Source organism: Tachyglossus aculeatus, chromosome X1 (assembly GCF_015852505.1).
Source record: "Tachyglossus aculeatus isolate mTacAcu1 chromosome X1, mTacAcu1.pri, whole genome shotgun sequence".
Taxonomy (NCBI): domain Eukaryota; kingdom Metazoa; phylum Chordata; class Mammalia; order Monotremata; family Tachyglossidae; genus Tachyglossus; species Tachyglossus aculeatus.
In genome coordinates, this window is record NC_052101.1 from 13,452,110 (window position 1) to 13,470,161 (window position 18,052).

Below are 18,052 nucleotides of genomic sequence, written 5' to 3' on the forward strand. Positions count from 1 at the left end.
TCCAGTGCTCTGCACACAGTAAGTGCTCAATAAATATGATTGATTGATTGATTGATCTGATTTTCAGTCCTGGGTGCTTTACTGTGTCCATTTTCAGGGACAGAACTGCGAAGAGAACTTGTCACCTGATTTTCAGTCGTGTGCGTGTTTTACTGTGATAATCACCGAGGGCTGGTGCTTTTGTCTTGCCATTGGATGTTGACCATCGCATCTTGTGAGTGCTGATTTTTCCTGTGCTTTAAATGTAGGGAGCAGTGAATCCAGGTGTTATACCAGTGCAGGAGGCCGGCTGACACTATTGTTTGGTCACTGTCAATTTGGTCTAGAATTTGAAGCCTCGGGCTGGCAAGTCCAATAATGGCTATAGCTGATTTAATGATCTCTTCAGAAAGTGATGGAGAACTTGACCTTGTGAGCATTTAAATCAAGATTAAAGACACACTAGACTCTTTGGTGGCAACGATGAACTTGGCTGGTACTCCATAAGCAGTTTGATACTCACCCCAGCCCCACAATACTTATACTCTATTATTTCCCCTATTTGCAATTTATTTTAACACCCGTCTCCCCCGTACAGATCGTTAACTGCTCGTGGGCAGGGATCGGGTCTACCAGCTCTGTAATATTATACTTTCCCAGGTGCTTAGTACAGGACTCTGCACACAGTAAGAACTAACTGAATACCATTAATTAATTGATTGAATGATTGAGAGGGCAGGGCTTGAGGACATAGCAATCCTGCTGAAAGAAGAGCAGCGAGTTGAATGACTTGCTAGGTTTTCTTCACCTCTGATTTTTGATAATAGAGGGAGAATAACATTAAAACTGTACTAACAAGTGCTTAGTACAGTGATCTGCACATAGTAAGCGCTCAATAAATACGATTGATGATGATTAAAACATTTCAGTAACTGTTTTATGAACTGGAAACATTTAATGCAGTGCTCTGCACACAGTAAGCGCTCAATAAATACGATTGAATGAATGAATGAATTTAATTTCTATAATGCCATTAAATATGATGGAGCTTCACAAAGCTCCAATTATATTTTTTTTCCTCCCAAGGTTAATCACTTACTATGTGTCAGGCACTGTATTAAATGATGGGGTAGATGTAAGCTAACCAGGTTGGACACAGTCCCTGTCCCATGTTCACAGCGTGGCTCTGTGGAAAGAGCCCGGGCTTTGGAGTCAGAGGTCAGGGGTTCAAATCCCGGCTCCGCCAATTGTCAGCTGTGTGACTTTGGGCAAGTCACTTCACTTCTCTGTGCCTCAGTTACCTCACCTGTCAAATGGGGATTAAGACTGTGAGCCCCCCGTGGGACAACCTGATCACCTTGTAACCTCCCCAGTGCTTAGAACAGTGCTTTGCACATAGTAAACGCTTTATAAATGCCAACATCATCATTATTATTATTACGGATGAGATAACTGAGGCACAGAGAAGTTTAGTGATTTTTCTAAAGTCACACAGACAGGTGGAAGAGCAGGGATTAGAACCCAGGTCCTTTTAATTCCCTGGCTCATCTTCTTTCCACTAGGCCGTTTGCTTCTCATCCTTTCATTGTGGGAAGGCAGGAGTTCCTGGCTTGTAGGAGTCTGGCAAGGCTTTTTAAAAATAATACTAATAATGATGGTATTTGTTAAGTGCTTACTATGTGCCAAGCACTGTTCTAAGCGCTGGGATGGATACAAGGTCATCAGGTTGTCCCACGTGGGGCTCTCAGTCTTAATCCCTATTTTACAGATGAGGTAACTAAAGCACAGAGAAGCAAAGTGACTTGCCCAAAGGTACACAGCTGAAAAGTGACAGAGCCGGGATTACAACCCCGACCTCTGATTCCCAAATCCCTGCTCTTTTCACTAAGCAATACAGCTTCCCTATCTAGGTAGGAGTAAAGGGATGCCAGAGCCCACTGTTGGGTAGGGACTGTCTCTATATGTTGCCAACTTGTACTTCCCAAGTGCTTAGTACAGTGCTCTGCACACAGTAAGCGCTCAATAAACACAATTGATTGATTGATTGATTGATCCTCACTGAAAGTCTGGGTGTGGAGGGGCAAAGTTAGAATGGGAAAAACTAGGGAAGCACAGACAGAGTTGAAGACTGGGCACATCCTATTCTGCAGCACTTATCTGTGTCCTCGGAGAGAGCCCATTATATGGTATTTGTTAAGCCCTTACTCTGTGCCAAGCACTGTTCTAAGCACTGGGATATCTATAAGGTTATGCATTTGGACACAGTCCCTGTCCCACAGGGGCTCATAGTCTAGGTAATAATAATAATAATGTTGATATTTGTTAAGTGCTTACTATGTGCCAAGCACTGTTCTAAGTGCTGGAGGGATACAAGGTAATCATGGTTGTCCAATGTGGGGCTCACAATCTTAATCTCCATTTTACAGATGAGGGAATTGAGGCACAGAGAAGTTAAGTGACTTGCCCAAAGTCACACAGTGAGAAGTGGCAGAGCCAGAATTAGAACCCATGACCTATGACCAGGCTCTTTCCACTGAGCCACTCTGCAACCCCAGGTAGGAAGGAGTAGGATTAATCCCATTTTTTACAGATGAGGAAACTGAGGCTCAGAGAAGTTAAGTGACACATTATATTGCATTATATTATATATGGTAAAATCACATGGCCTAGTGGAAAGATCACAGGCCTGAGAGTCACAGGACCTGGGCTCTAATCCCGGCTCTGCCATTTCCCTGCTGTGTGACTTGCGGAAGTCACCTAATTTACCTGTGCCTCAGTTTCCTCATCTGTAAAATGGAGATTTAGTACCTATTCTCCCTTCTTAGACTGTGGGGCAGGGACTGTGCCCAGCCTGATTAACTTTTATCTATCCCAGTGATTATTACAGTGCCTGACACACAGAAAGTGCTTAACAGATACGACAAATATGATATGGCCTCAATCCACGACTGTGGATCTTCTTCCTGTCACCTTGCCAAAATTTGTGATTAAAAACATTCTTTAAAAATCCAGTCCCAGTTTCCCTTCCTTTCCCTATATTGCATTTCACAGTGTTTGGGGTTACAACATCTCAATTCATTCATTTGTTCCATTATATTTTTTGAGTGCTTACTGTATGCAGAGCACTGTGAGCTCACTGTTGGGTAGGGACTGTCTCTATGTGTTGCCGACTTGTACTTCCCAAGCGCTTAGTACAGTGCTCTGCACACAGTAAGCGCTCAATAAATACGATTGATTGATTGATTGACTGATTGTATTAAGCACTTGAGAGAGTGCAATATAACAATAAACAGACACATTCTCTGCCCACAATGAGTCTCAATATTCCTGGACCTTAGTCGGATCAATCAGTCAGTCAACCAATAGCATTTATTGAGTGCTTAATGGATACAGAGTAATAATAATAATAATCACATTTATTAAGCACTTACTATGTGCAAAGCACTGTTCTAAGTGCTGGGGAGGTTACAAGGTGATCAAATTGTCCCACATGGGTGCACAGTCTTAATCCCCATTTTACAAATGAGAGAACTGAGGCAGAGAGAAGTTAAGCGACTTGCCCAAAGTCACACAGCTGACAAGTAGTGGAGCCGGGATTTGAACCTATGACCTCTGACTCCAAATAATAATAATAACGATGGCATTTATTAAGCGCTTACTATGTGCAAAGCACTGTTCTAAGTGCTGGCACTGTTCTAAGCCCGGGCTCTTTCCACTGAGCCACGCTGCTCCTCTACTGAACTAAGCGCTCAAGAGATTACAATACAACAGAATTGGTAGATACATTCTGTGCCTACAGCGAGCTTATATTTCCAGATTGCCATTCAATTCCCTGCAGTGACCAGGGCCGGTGGGAGCATATCTCTTGGAAATGACTTCATTCATCAACTTCCATTATAATTCTCATCTAGTCATACTTTCCAGGTTAGCACTGTTGAATTTTAATGCTGCTCTTTCTTACAGCAATCACTCACTGTGAGATAATGCTGGGTTTTTCCTGCACCTGATGAGTTCCAGTTTTTGTGTCTGCAAAAAGTCCACTGTACAACTGCAATGCACCAACACACACCTGCTGTGTTTTGCACTGATGTTATCCCTCAGATCTGTGGTGTATGATACATCATAACCTCAGAGCGTGTCTCAAATAATGCTACCTAGGGGAGCAGTCTTCTGGGAAGCAACAGGGTTTACGGAGCCTGGCGGGTAGTGAATCAATCAACCGATCAGTGGTATTTATTGAGTGCTTACTGTGCGCAGAACACTGCACTCGGTGCTCGAGAGAGTACCGTACAATAGAGTTGGTAAGCACGTTTCCTGCCTGCTAGGAATTACTGACTGTAGTCTGTAGAATTCACTCTAGAGGAGGAGGCAAACGTCAAAGTAAATTACAGACATGTAATTACAGACAGTGCGAAAAGTCGTAGAAAACTGCTGTGGAAGTGAGGGTGGGGTGAATCCCCAGGGTTTAAGGGTACAGATCTAAGTGCCTGAGTGATGCAGAAGGGAAGATGAATGGGGAAACTGAGGAATTAAAGGCATCTTGGAAGAGAGGGGATTTTAGGGGGGCTTTGAAGGTGGGGAGAGGGGTGGTCACTAGATATAAGGAAGGAGATCCAGGCCAGAGGGAGGATGAGGGCAAGGGATGAGCGGTGAGATAGTTGAGATTGAGGTACAGATGTCGATGTTAGAAGAGCAAAGAGGGTGGGTTGGGTTGTAGTGTCTATCAATCAATCAATCAGTGATATTTATTGAGTGCTTATTGTGTGCAGAGCACTGTACTAAGCATTTGGGAGAGTTCATAGACATGTTCCCTGACCGCAAAGTGCTTACTGTCCAGAGAGGAGAAATATTAAAATAAATTATGGATATATACATGAATTCTGTGGTGATGAAGGTCAGGTGAATATCAGCGTGGCTCAGTGGAAAGAGCACAGGCTTTGGAGTTGGAGGTCATGGGTTCAAATCCCAGCTCCTCCACTTGTCAGCTGTGTGATTTTAGGCAAGTCACTTAACTTCTCTGTGCCTCAGTTACCTAATCTGTCAAATGGGGATTAAGACTGTGAGCCCCACGTGGGTCAACCTGATCACCTTGTAACCTCCCCAGTGTTTAGAACAGAGCTTGGCACATAGTAAGCACTTAATAAATGTCATTATTATCATTATTATTCAGTGCTTAAAAGCTACAGGTTCAATTGCACAGATGACACAGAAGGGAGAAGGAGTAGGTGAAATGAGAGCTTAGTTAGGGAAGAGCTCCTGGAGGTGATGGGATTTTAATAGGGCTCTCAAGGTGGGGAGAGTGATGTTTATGAAGGGAGAGGGAGGTCAGGGGGAGGTCATGGGCTAAGGTGGGTGGCAAGATAGTCAAGATTGAAATACTATGAGTAGGTTGGCATTAGAGGAGCCGAGTGTGCAAGCTGGGTTATAATTGGAAATCCGTGATGTAAGATAGGAGGGGACAAGCTGATGAGTACTTTAAATCTCATGGTAAGGGGTTTCTGCTTGATACAGAGGTGGATGAGTAACAACTGAAGGTTCTTGAGGAGTGGGGAGATGTGGACTGTACTTTTTTCAAACAAATGATCTGAATGAGTTCTCCAAGGGAGTGGGTGTAGATGGAGAACAGAAGGGCATCCAGAACTGAGCCTAGAGGGATTCCCACATTTAGCGCGTGGGAGGCAGGGGAGAAACTTGTCAAAGAAGCTGAGAAGGAGCTGCCAGATAGATAGGAGAATAAGGGGAGGACAGTGAAGCCAATGTTAGATACAATTTCCCAAAGAAGAGGGTCATCCACAGTATTTGGGGTAGCTGAGAGGTCAAAGGAGGTTTAGAATGAAGAAGAAGCTGTTTGGTTTAGCAAGAAAGAAGTCATTGGTAACCTGACCAATGCAGTTGACCAATGCAAGATACAAGAGGGCTGTTTCCATGGAGCAGAAGGGCTGGAAGCCAGATTCTAAGGGGTAAAGGAGAGAATTGGAGGTGAGGAAATGGAAGGAGCAAGTGAAAACAACTCAATCTGCTATGCGACCTTGGGTAAGTCACTTAACTTATCTGTGCCTCAGTTACCTCAACTGTAAAATGGGGATTGAGACTGTGAGCACCACATGGGACAGGAACTGTGTCCAACTAGATTTACTTCTATCCACCCGAGCGCTTTGTACGGCGCCTGGCACATAGTAAGCGCTAGACAAATACCATCATCATTAATTGTATCTATTGAGTGCTTAGTGTGTGCAGAGAGCGGAGAAGCAGCATGGCCTAGTGGAAAGAGCACAGGCTTGAGAGTCAGAGGACGTGGATCCTAATCCCAACTCTGCCACTTACCTGCTTTGTGACCTTGGGCAAATCACTTCATTTCTCTGTGCCTCAGTTCCCTCATCTGCAAAATGGGGATTCAATAGCGCTCTACCTTCTACTTAGACTTTGACCACCCCCATATGAGGCTTGATGATGTGTGTCTACCCTGATGCATCCTCTATCCTAAGAGAATCCTCCCTTAACCCCACAGCACCTTCCAAATATTGGCTCATCTCCCTCCTACCGTTCCCTTCCAAACCACTCAAGTGGAGAAGGAGTTATTCATTCATTCGTTCATTCAATCGTATTTATTGAGCGCTTACTGTGTGCAGAGCACTGTACTAAGTGCTTGGGAAGTACAAGTTGGCAACATATAGAGACGGTCCCTAACCAACAGCGGGCTCACAGTTATTGGCAAGTGAGTGGTTGAAGATTCATTCATTCATTCATTCAATCGTATTTATTGAGCGCTTACTGTGTGCGGGGCACTGTACTAAGCACTTGGGAAGTACAAGTTGGCAACATATAGAGACGGTCCCTACACAACAGCGGGCTCACAGTTATTGGCAAGTGAGCGGTTGAAGATGGTGGTTAGCGAGGGAATGCAATGCAACAATTCGAGAATAACCAACTATTCCTCCACCTCACCCTAGCAGAGAATGCTTTTGTCTTTTATTCCAGTCCCATTGGAATTCTGACTCCTCTGCCCTGGATCACAGGCAGAGGGGTGAAATTCACAGTCTCAACTAGTAGTTCCAATTAACACCGGCACTTTGCATTTGTGTGGCTCAATTCATTCGAGGGATCCAGGGCACTTGCTAGACAAATATAGAGACTAAAAATTTCAACACAAGGACATTCATATCTGTTAACCTTCTCTGTTTCCTTCTAGTTTATCTGAAATTCAGATCTTTAGCTGAAATGAGTTGTACATATTTATAACTCTTTGTACATAGTTATTACTCTTGTACATATTTATTACTCTTTGTACATATTTATTACTCTATTTATTTATTTATTTTATTTGTACATATCTATTCTATTTATTTTATTTTGTTAGTATGTTTGGTTTTGTTCTCTGTCTCCCTCTTTTAGACTGTGAGCCCACTGTTGGGTAGGGACTGTCTCTATATGTTGCCAATTTGTACTTCCCAAGTGCTTAGTACAGTGCTCTGCACATAGTAAGCGCTCAATAAATACGATTGATGATGATGATGATGATGCAGTGTGATCTTGCATTTGCTTTTCTCCAGGACTTTTAAAGGAAAATGGGAAGAGAATAGTGCAACTATGTGACTTCAGAAAGCTTTGCGGAGTACCATGGACTTTTTACTCTGAGCATAAAGTTCCTTTCTTATTTGCCACTATGAAAACTGATCAGAGATGTGACCTATCAGTGGTTCTCTGCATCACCATTGAAGATGCATTCATTTCAGAATGCATTACGCGTTGAGGGCTTTTTCTTAAGTGGGCAGAGAACATTCCGCAAATGTAAAACAGCCCCTGATAAAATCCCTGAATGTGATTCCATCCATCTTTCACCTCATGTGTATTTGAACTTAGCACTGTGCTAAATGAAGTGCCCCAGGAGAAAGAGCCTGAGATTGGGAGTCACGAGAAGCGAGTTTTAATCCAATTCCACATTTGACCTACTCTGTGACAGTCCTTTCTCCTCTAAGCCCTCCAGTGATTTCCCCTTTCCCACCACATCCAACTCTTCCGTGATTCAAGGTTTTCGTCCCACTCTCCCCGCTTTATGTGATAGTAAAAATATAACTGCGGTATTTGTTAAGTATGTCAAGGACTGTACTAAGCGTTGGAAGATACAAGATGATCAAGTCCCAGATGAGGCTCGCAGTCTAAGTAGGATGGAGAACGGGTGCCGAATCTGAGGGAACAGAGGCACAAAAAAGTTAAGTGACTTGCCCGAGGTCACAGAGCGGGTAAGTGGCAGATTAGAACCCAGGCCCAGGCTTTCCAGTAGGCCATGCTGCTTCCCTATTAACCATTTTCATCAGCTTCTCTGCAGCTCAGGGTCTCGCTCCTTCCAAACCATCATCCTAGCTGCACTTTGTGCTCAACTCTCCCTCCTGCACCAATCAATCAATCAATCTTATTTATTAAGCATTTAAGGTGTGTTCCATCCCCTTGCTCCTATTGTTCAACCATCCTGGAACCCCCTCAGTCAGTGGTATTTATTGAGGACTTACTGTGCTCAGAGCACTGTACTAAGCACTTGGGAGAGTACGGTACAATAGAGTTGGTAGACACGTTCCCTGCCCACAAAAGCTAATAGTCTAGAAAATAATTATGATAATTATGCTTTTTTAAATAAAAATCCATTCTTCTGGCCAGCTTTACAACTCAGAGGATGTTATTTAAAGATGCTATGTATGTTCAGAACAAACTGGTTAAATCGTGTCAGAGAACACATCTAGTTATGGAAAATTCTTCCCAGGTGTTCAGTTTTGAAGATGGATTTGGTGAATATGTTGGAGGAGCTTAGTTTGTGTATGTTGTCACTTGCAATATACTCGACTGGTTAAGTATCTTCATGTTCGCTAATGATCTAAGACCCTACTGTATCACTCTCCACTGATCTGAAAAATAAGCAATTTTAGAGAACTTGTCATCAAAGCTACAAAAGGATTCAGAGCAGCTGAGGGTTTTTTTTTAATTCTTACAAAAAACACTGTAACCAAAGTCTTTGTGCAAGTTCAGTAGGCAACCTCAAATAATGCCAGATGACTGTTTTATTGCTTCCTTTGGCGACCTGTCTACTATGAAACAAAGGTTTTTAATGTTACTTGAGTGTTTTGGAATGGAAGAGCAAAACCAGTGTGTTTAAGGAAATAAACCCACACAATAACAGGAAAGGGCTACATTGTGAAGATCCTAGTTTAAATTTAAAGTTTACTTTCTTTTAACCAGTTTGCATATTCAAATGCGAGTTGAAATAAACAGACTTTTTTCCATTAAATTCGACGTACACAGGCTGGCAAGAGTGATATCAGGTGAGAGAGTATTATTAACTAAAGGATTAGTGCTGCCCAGTAAATCCACACAAATCATCACTTGTGAGAATTTGAAGAGATATTATGTGCAAAGTGAGAGTTCAGATTAATTTTATTGCATTAGAATTGTCCATCTCCAGAATGAACAAGGGTTAATTAGCATTTTCTTGTAAATCATGGACATTTTCAATTACAAGAACAGATGCCTTTGTTGCTTCTAATTAAGAGAGCACTGAGCTATAGGCAATTGAATGTTCAGTCTCTGGCTTGCTGGGGAATGTTCAGTGTGGGCTTTTGATCTTGGGACTATAAAATTCTGAAAGGGAAGCAAAATAATCCATACTTCTCTTTCTAGGCACATTTATCAGCTTGACCTATGTTTTAAAGACTTCACAGAAGGTCAAATGTTTCAAAGATCGCCTTTGAATTTCCCTGCTGCCTTCTCCTTGAGGATTTAGATAATGGTTAGTGAAGGGAGGCCTTGGATAGTTGAAACTGCGGAGACTTCTGCCCTCCAATTAGCTCACTTTAATCTTATCGAGGCACGTGTGAAATTTACAACAAATGTCCACAATCTGTAAGTTGTCCCTGGCTGTTGCTCATTATAAACACACAGCTTAAGAAGCGCCACTGCTAATACATCTCTCTCTACTGTTTGTTCCTGAAAGAGTTGCAAAATGGCAATCCAAGGAATGATTTGTCTAGGAATGTCTTTCCAAAATAGCACTAAGTTCGTCAAAGGAAGTTATCCCTACCACTCTCTTTATATTGTTTCATTCGAGGCCCTACTGAGAGCTCACCTCCTCCAGGAGGCCTTCCCAGACTGAGCCTCTTCCTTCCTCTCCCCCTCGTCCCCCTCTCCATCCCCCCATCTTACCTCCTTCCCTTCCTCACAGCACCTGTATATATGTATATATGTTTGTACATATTTATTACTCTATTTATTTTACTTGTACATATCTATTCTATTTATTTTATTTTGTTAGTATGTTTGGTTTTGTTCTCTGTTTCCCCCTTTTAGACTGTGAGCCCACTGTTGGGTAGGGACTGTCTCTATATGTTGCCAATTTGTACTTCCCAAGCGCTTAGTACAGTGCTCTGCACATAGTAAGTGCTCAATAAATATGATTGATGATGATGATGATTCATTTATTCATTCATTCATTCAATCATATTTATTGAGAGTTTACTGAGTGCAGAGTACTGTACTATGTGCTTGGGAGAGTTCAATACAACAGAGTTGGTAGGCACATTCCTTGCCCACATCGAGTTTATCTAAGACATAGGAAGATCCAATAATTCATCCCCGTTTTACAGATGAGGAAATTGAGGAACAGAGAGGTTAAGGATGATTTCCAAGGTAACACAGCAAGTCTCCAGCAGAGCTAAGACCATAACCCAGACCTCCTGACTCCCTGTCATCTGCCCTTCACTCTTAAAATGTAATCCCCCTCCAGACTGTGAACTCACTGTGGCCAGGAAACATGTCTACCAATTCCACTGTATTGTACTCTCTCAAGCACTCAGTACAGTGCTCTGCCCACAGTAAGCATCCAGTCAAAACCATTGATTGACAGGCTACATACTGTCTTCATCTGTTAATTTATCTATCTTCTAGACCAGAGGTGGCCAAACTGTAGCTTCTGAAGTCATAGGTGGCTTGTCTTCATTTCCTGCATCCATATTCGAACACAACAGCAGTGGCAAACCATGCGGATCTGAGTTTGGGGCATGGTGTGAGACTGGCCGCATTCCCCTCTCGACCTCCCAAGCTAGATTGTTTATGTAATTAGGGCATTTATCATGCACTTACTGTAGCTAAGCACCACTTTTCTGTTGTGTGACCTTGGGTATGTCACGTCACTTCTCTTTGCCTCAGTTACCTCATCTGTAAAACGGGGATTAAGACTATAGAGCCCTACATGGGATGGGGCCATGTCCAACCCATTTGCGTGAATCCACTCCAGTGCTCAGTACAGTGCCTGGCACAGAGTAAACCGTTAACAAATGCCATAATTATTCGGTGAGATTATGTGCTCCAACACAGTCCCTGTTCCACATTGGGCTCATTATCTATTTTATCCCCATTTTACAGATGAGGAACCGAGTCCTCGGTAAATGAAGCGATGACTTGCCTAAGGTTACACAGTTGCTCTGTGACAGAGTGGGACTCAAACCCAGCTTTGACTCCTAGGCTTGTGTTCTTCCACATGGTGCCCCTTTTCTTTCTGTTAGCAAGTCTATACCAACTCTATTGCATTGTACTACTTTCCCAAGCGCTTATTATAAGGCTCTGTCCGGTAAGTGCTCAATAAGTACTGTTGATTAGTTGGTTGATACGGTTGAAAGATAGTTCCCATTTCTCTAATGGAAAAGACTTAACCTGCTGGCAGTTTTTTGTTGCATTGTGAAATGAATGATTATTACAGTAGTAAGAGACCCACATTTGTTGCACCCTGTAATTAGATTTTGATGTAGTCCTGACTCTAAAGAACTTCACAGACAACCTCTTACACACTCCAAAGTGAAGCACGAGAGATACTCCAAGAAGACGCTTTTCAAAAAAGTTGGGCTTTTACAGATGAATAAACGGCATCCCAGAGAAGTGAAGTGACTTGTACAAGGTCACACGACAATCAAGTGGCAGCGTCAGGATGAGAACCCAAAGTCCTCCAGCTTAGAGGACCATGCTCTTTCCACTAGGCCTTGCTATCCTTCAGACATCGGGAGGAGTAAGAGCACGTATACTAAAATTGTGAACAATACAGAGTAGATTAGCATGGCCCCTGCACAAGGATGACACAAATTCATGAAGTGTTCCATATTTTTCTATTTATTTTATTTTGTTAATATGTTTTGTTTTGTTCTCTGTCTCCCCCTTCTAGACTGTGAGCCCACTGTTGGGTAGGGACCGTCTCTATATGTTGTCAACTTGTACTTCCCAAGTGCTTAGTACAGTGCTCTGCACAGAGTAAGTGCTCAATAAATATGATTGATTGATTGATTGAGGGGAGGGAGAGTGAAGAGGAAGGAGGAAAGCCCGAAGAGAATAGAGTTCTGGAAGAAGAATGGAAGCACTGGGAAGTGGGGAGGGAAGAAGATTAAAAATTGGGAAAACTGGGGAAGGAAAAGTGAGGTGATAGATAAAAGTGAGGAAAGAATGGAAATTTGTTCCATTAACAAATTTATTTATGGAAGAGAGAGAAAGAAGAATGAAGTGCCCCACAGAACTTAGGCACACACTCTTTTTCTCTACCGTTTCCCCTGTCTGCCATTTATTTTAATGTCTGCCTCTCCCTGTAGACTGTAATCTCCTTGCGGGTAGGGAACGTGTCTACTAATTCTTTCATATTGTACGCTCCCAAGGGTTTAGAACAATGCACTGCACACAGTAAGCTGTCAATAGCGCCATTGATTGAGTGGAAGAAGGGAAGGAAAGATCAAGGCAAGGCAAACGGAAAAGGAAAGGGAAAAGAGCCAAACTCTTTAATCTCCATGGTGATTTTTCTGTGTGCTTCAGGATTTGGATGTTTTAGTCGAAGTGAAGAAGGGGTCCAAGGTGTGGGAACACAAGAAGCATATCTACAGGGACAGGGGATACAGAACAAAGTACCCCAACAGAGCGGTCTATTTTCACAAAGCTAATGTGGAAGCAAAACCCATAATGGACCCAGGGTACGTGCTCTATTTGGCACTTCCAGCCACTTTGAGCGGAGCGTGTCATTTTTGATGAATAGAGCTCATTGTGCATTGGGAACAGTAGTTGTACTTGGAGAAATTGAAGTTGCTGAGCAGGAGGAAGAAGGGGGAGAACCGTATGCTGCAATAAAACTTTAATTATGTTGGACACAGAGTTTGGATGGGAAAAACTGGTACTATCCATCAGATGTCCTGTCATCTGTCATTGCCACACTTTCTCTCACCCTGGAAAATCTGAGCCTCCTGTTCAAGGTGCCAGATAGTCACCATTACATGTCCACTTTGGTAGTTTTGGGAGATGGAGAAAATGGCTGCAAATATTTTAACTCTTCATTTCCCTTCTCAGTCTAGTTAGTAAGGACCTTCATAGAACAAGGAAATCTAACCTTCCTTGAGTTTTGTTAATAATAATGATAATAGTTATGATAATGATGATAATTATTAAACATAGTTCATATGCGAAGCACTGTACTAAGTGTTGGTATAGATAAAAGATAATCAAGTTAGACACAGTCCCCGTCCTGTGTGGGTTCACGGTCTGAATAGGAGGAGGAACAGGCAATGAATCCCCATTTTACAGAGGAGAAAACTGGCACAGAGAAGAAAACTGGCACAGAGAAGAAAACTGACTCGTCCGGGGTCACAAAGCAGGCAAGTGGCAGAGATGGGATTAGAACCCAGATCCTCTGACTCCCAAACCCAGTTTCTTTCTACTAGGCCACACTGCTCGCTAGGACTTCAGGAAAGAGGTAAGCATCCCTGTAGAAAATAAAGAACGCTTGGACTTCAGTTTCCAAAATACGTACTCTTTTTAGGCCTTTTTAAATTTCAATCCCCGGTGAAGCCTCCGATGAATTCGTATCAGCTTCTGAAGAAAGACAGGCTGTTGCTTTAAGCCTTGGAAGGGCCGGTTGGCCGGAAGAAAGCAACAAAATTAGAAAAGTTCGTTGGAAAGTGATTTGTTCTGCGACAAGTTGAGGCAGAGTGAGCAGGGAGGAGGGTTTGACTGTGTTGGTGCTTAGCGGGGAAGCAGGCAAAGCCAATTCTTCAGTTCCCCAGGCCATAGTCTAATAGGCATTAAGACTCAAATTTCAGGCACCTTGCACTGATGAACACAAGGAACAGCTGTAGCTAGTTCCCAGTCTTACAGCCACAGAATACTGATTTTTGGCAGGAGTAGCTACTAGGTCTGCCATGCTAATAGGCTCAAGGGAAGAATGTCTTCTCTCTGAAAAATCTAGAGGCTTGTGATGGGAGAAAAAAAACCCCAAACAAAACAAACAAACCTGTTTCTCTGTAGCAATATAACTTCAGAATGTATGCCCAGGATTGCGGATGCAGAATTGACCTTCTCGGTTACTTATTCACTCTTGGGTACAGAGCATCATCAGCGGTGTCACAGCACATTCTATAAGAATAAATCATCATCATCAATCATATTTATTGAGCGCTTACTATGTGCAGAGCACTGTACTAAGCACTTGGGAAGTACAAATTGGCAACATAGAGAGACAGTCCCTACCCAACAGTGGGCTCACAGTCTAAAAGGGGGAGACAGAGAACAAAACCAAACATACTAACAAAATAAAATAAATAGGATAGATATGTACAAGTAAAATAAATAAATAAATAGAGTAATAAATATGTACAAACATATATACATATATACAGGTGCTGTGGGGATAGTAAATAGTATGACATAATAAACAGAAGCCTGGGAATCTGAGGCCCTGGCTTCACCACGTGTCTGCTGTATGACCTTGGGCAAGTCACATAATTTCTCTATGCCTCAGTTACCTCATCTGAAAAATGGGGATTCAGGACCTGTTCTCTTTCCTACTTAGATTGCGAGCACCCTGTGGGACAGGGACTGTGTCTGACCCGATTATCTCTTTTCCTTATGGTATCCGTTCAGCGTTTACTGTGTCCCAGGCACTGTACTAAGAGCTGGAGTGGAGAAAACATTATTTGCTTGGACACAGTTAATGTTCCACAAGAGACTCATGGTTTTAGTCCCCATTTTACAGATGAGGGAACTGAGGCATGGAGAAGCTTAATGACTTGCTAAATATGGCAGACAAGTGGTGGAGCCAGGATTAGAACCCAAGTCCTTCTGAATTCCAGGACCATGCTCTATTCACTAGTCCCTACCATTTTCCAAGATTATCTTACTGTATCTTCCCCAGTGCTTGAGGCAGAATAAACGCTTAATAAATACCACAATAATTACACTTAGCACTGTGCTCTGCACACAGCAAGTGCTCGATAAATACTATTGGTTGATTGATACTGGATCAGCCTGCAGCTCTTTCAGATAAATACCCAGGGAGTAAAGAAATGAAAGAATGATCCAATCAATCATGTTTATCGCAGTGACAAAATTAGAAAATATTTTTTCTACCAGTCCCCGAATGCTCGTGATGTCACACATTCTGCCTGGTGTGTAGCGAGGTGATGCTATGAAATAAGAATAAACAGTCTTTTAGACTGTGAGCCCACTGTTGGGTAGGGACTGTCTCTATATGTTGCCAATTTGTACTTCCCAAGCACTTAGTACAGTGCTCTGCACACAGTAAGCGCTCAATAAATACGATTGATGATGATGAAGACCAGAGACGGGGCTCTCCCCCACCCTTTAGCTACTAGTCAATCATATTTATCAAGTGCTTACTATGTGCGGAGCACTGTACTAAGCTCTTGGGAACAGTGTGGCTTACTGGATAAAGCATGATCCTGGGAGTCAGAAGGACTGGGTTCTAATCCTGACTCCGCCACATAATAATAAGGATGGCATTTATTAAGCACTTATGTGCAAAGCACTGTTCTGAGTGCTGGGGAGGTTACAAGGTGATCAGGTTGTCCCACGGGGGTCTCACAGTCTTAATTCCCATTTTACAGATGAGGTAACTGAGGCATGGAGAAGTTAAGTGATTTACCCAAAGTCACACGGCTGACAATTGGCAGAACCAGGATTTGAACCCATGACCTCTGACTCCAAAGCCCATGCTCTTTCCACTGAGCCACGCTGCTTCCTGGAAGGACTGGTTCTAATCCTGGCTCTGCCACATGTCTGCTGTGTGACCCTAGGTAAATCAATTTACTTCTCTGGGCCTCAGTTACCTCATCTGTAAAGTGGGGATTGAGACTGTGAGCCCCACGTGGGACAGGGACTGCATCCAACCCGATTTGCTTGTATCCACTCCAGAGCTTAGTACAGTGCCTGGCACATAGTAAGTGCTTAACGAGTACCATAATTATTATTATTATTATTATGTGGGACCGGGACTATGTCCAACCTGATTATCTTGTATCTACCAAAGTGCTTAGAACAGTGCTTGACACACAGAAAGCGTTTAACAAGTATCATAATAATGATTAATGATAAAAATTATTATACATAATGATTACGTATAATGTAAAAGGAGAAGCATTCATACTTATAATGTATAATATATATTATGTATAATGAGAAGCAGCATCACTCAGTAGAAAGAGCACAGACTTTGGAGTCAGAGGTCAGGGGTTCAAATCCCTGCTCCGCCAATTGTCAGCTGTGTGACTTTGGGCAAGCCACTTCACTTTTCTGGGCCTCAGTTACCTCATCTGTAAAATGGGGATTAAGACTGTGAGCCCCCCGTGGGACAACCTGATCACCTTGTAACCTCTCCAGTGCTCAGAACAGTGCTTTGCACATAGTAAGTGCTTAATAAATGCCATTATTATTATTATTATTATTATTATTATATAAGAATGTAACCAGCCATCGAACAGAAGATAGAAAGGCCCAGAAAGAGGAGATCACTTTTCTCTCCTTTCTCATCCACGCACAGTGGGAGAAAGGCCTCCCAGTTTGGAGCTGAGACCGTGCTCCTTTTCCCTGGGTTGTCTGACCACCCCCATCCAGCAGTAAGCTCCCACCCCAAGCACCCCAGTGCCAGTGGTAATTGTGGTAACTTGTACTTCCCAAGCGCTTAGTACAGTGCTCTGCACACAGTAAGCGGTCAATAAATACGATTGATTGACTGATTGATTGATTGATTGACAGAGGAAAAGGCCGGAGAAGGGAGACAGGAGGAATTGAGTAAGCAGGTCCCCACCATCTCTTTCCCCCTGGACATCTGGCTGAGGGATAGAGTCGGGACAGATATTGAGTACCATTGAGTACCTGGTGAACAATGAGGCGGTGACTGGACGCTCAATAAATAGATTGACTGACTGACTGAGGGGGCTGGGTTGAAGTGGGTTTCACAACAAATTTACTACAAAATGTTATTCAGGCAAAATCAATCAGTCAACCCATCAGTGGTATTTACTGAGCACTTACTATGTGCAAAGCACCATACTAAGCGGTTGGGAGGGAGGAAGATGACTGTATAAGTGGACATGTTCCCTGCTCATAATGAGCTCACAGTCTCAATCCTTTCATTCATTCATTCAATCATATTTATTGAGCGCTTACTGTGTGCAGAGCACTGTACTAAGCGCTTGGGAAGTACAAGTTGGCAACATATAAAGACGGTCCCTACCCAACAGTGGGCTCATAGTCAAGAAGGGGGAGACAGACAACAAAACAAAACATAGTAACAAAATAAAATAAATATTAACAAAATAAAATGAATATTAACAAAATAAAATAAATTAAAATAAAATCCTTCCAGAGGTTATAATAATGATGGCATTTGTTAAGTGCTTACTATGTGCAAAGCACTGTTCTAAGCGGTGGGGGGATACAAGGTGATCAGGTTGTCCCACGTGGGGCTCACATTCTTCATCCCCATTTTACAGATGAGGGAACTGAGGCACAGAGAAGTTAAGTGATTTGCCCAAGGTCACACAGCAGACATGTGGCAGAGCCAGGATTCGAACCCATGACCTCAGACTCCAAAGCCCATGCACTTTCCACTGAGCCACACTGCTTCTCACGCTGATACAGTAAATGAGCAGTGTGTATTGGCTGCTGATCTACTGGCACATAATTAAAATTACTAAATTGTCCAATCTTCCAAGCGGGGAGGCAGTGTGGCTCAGTGGAAAGAGCCCGGGCTTTGGAGTCAGAGGTCATG

At 42.8% G+C, this 18,052-nt stretch overlaps 1 pseudogene; it reads left to right on the plus strand.

Annotated features, from left to right (window-relative positions):
- Nucleotides 1-12,022: 12,022 nt before the first annotated feature.
- LOC119920568 lies at nucleotides 12,023-12,119 on the plus strand (annotated as a pseudogene).
- Nucleotides 12,120-18,052: the final 5,933 nt, after the last annotated feature.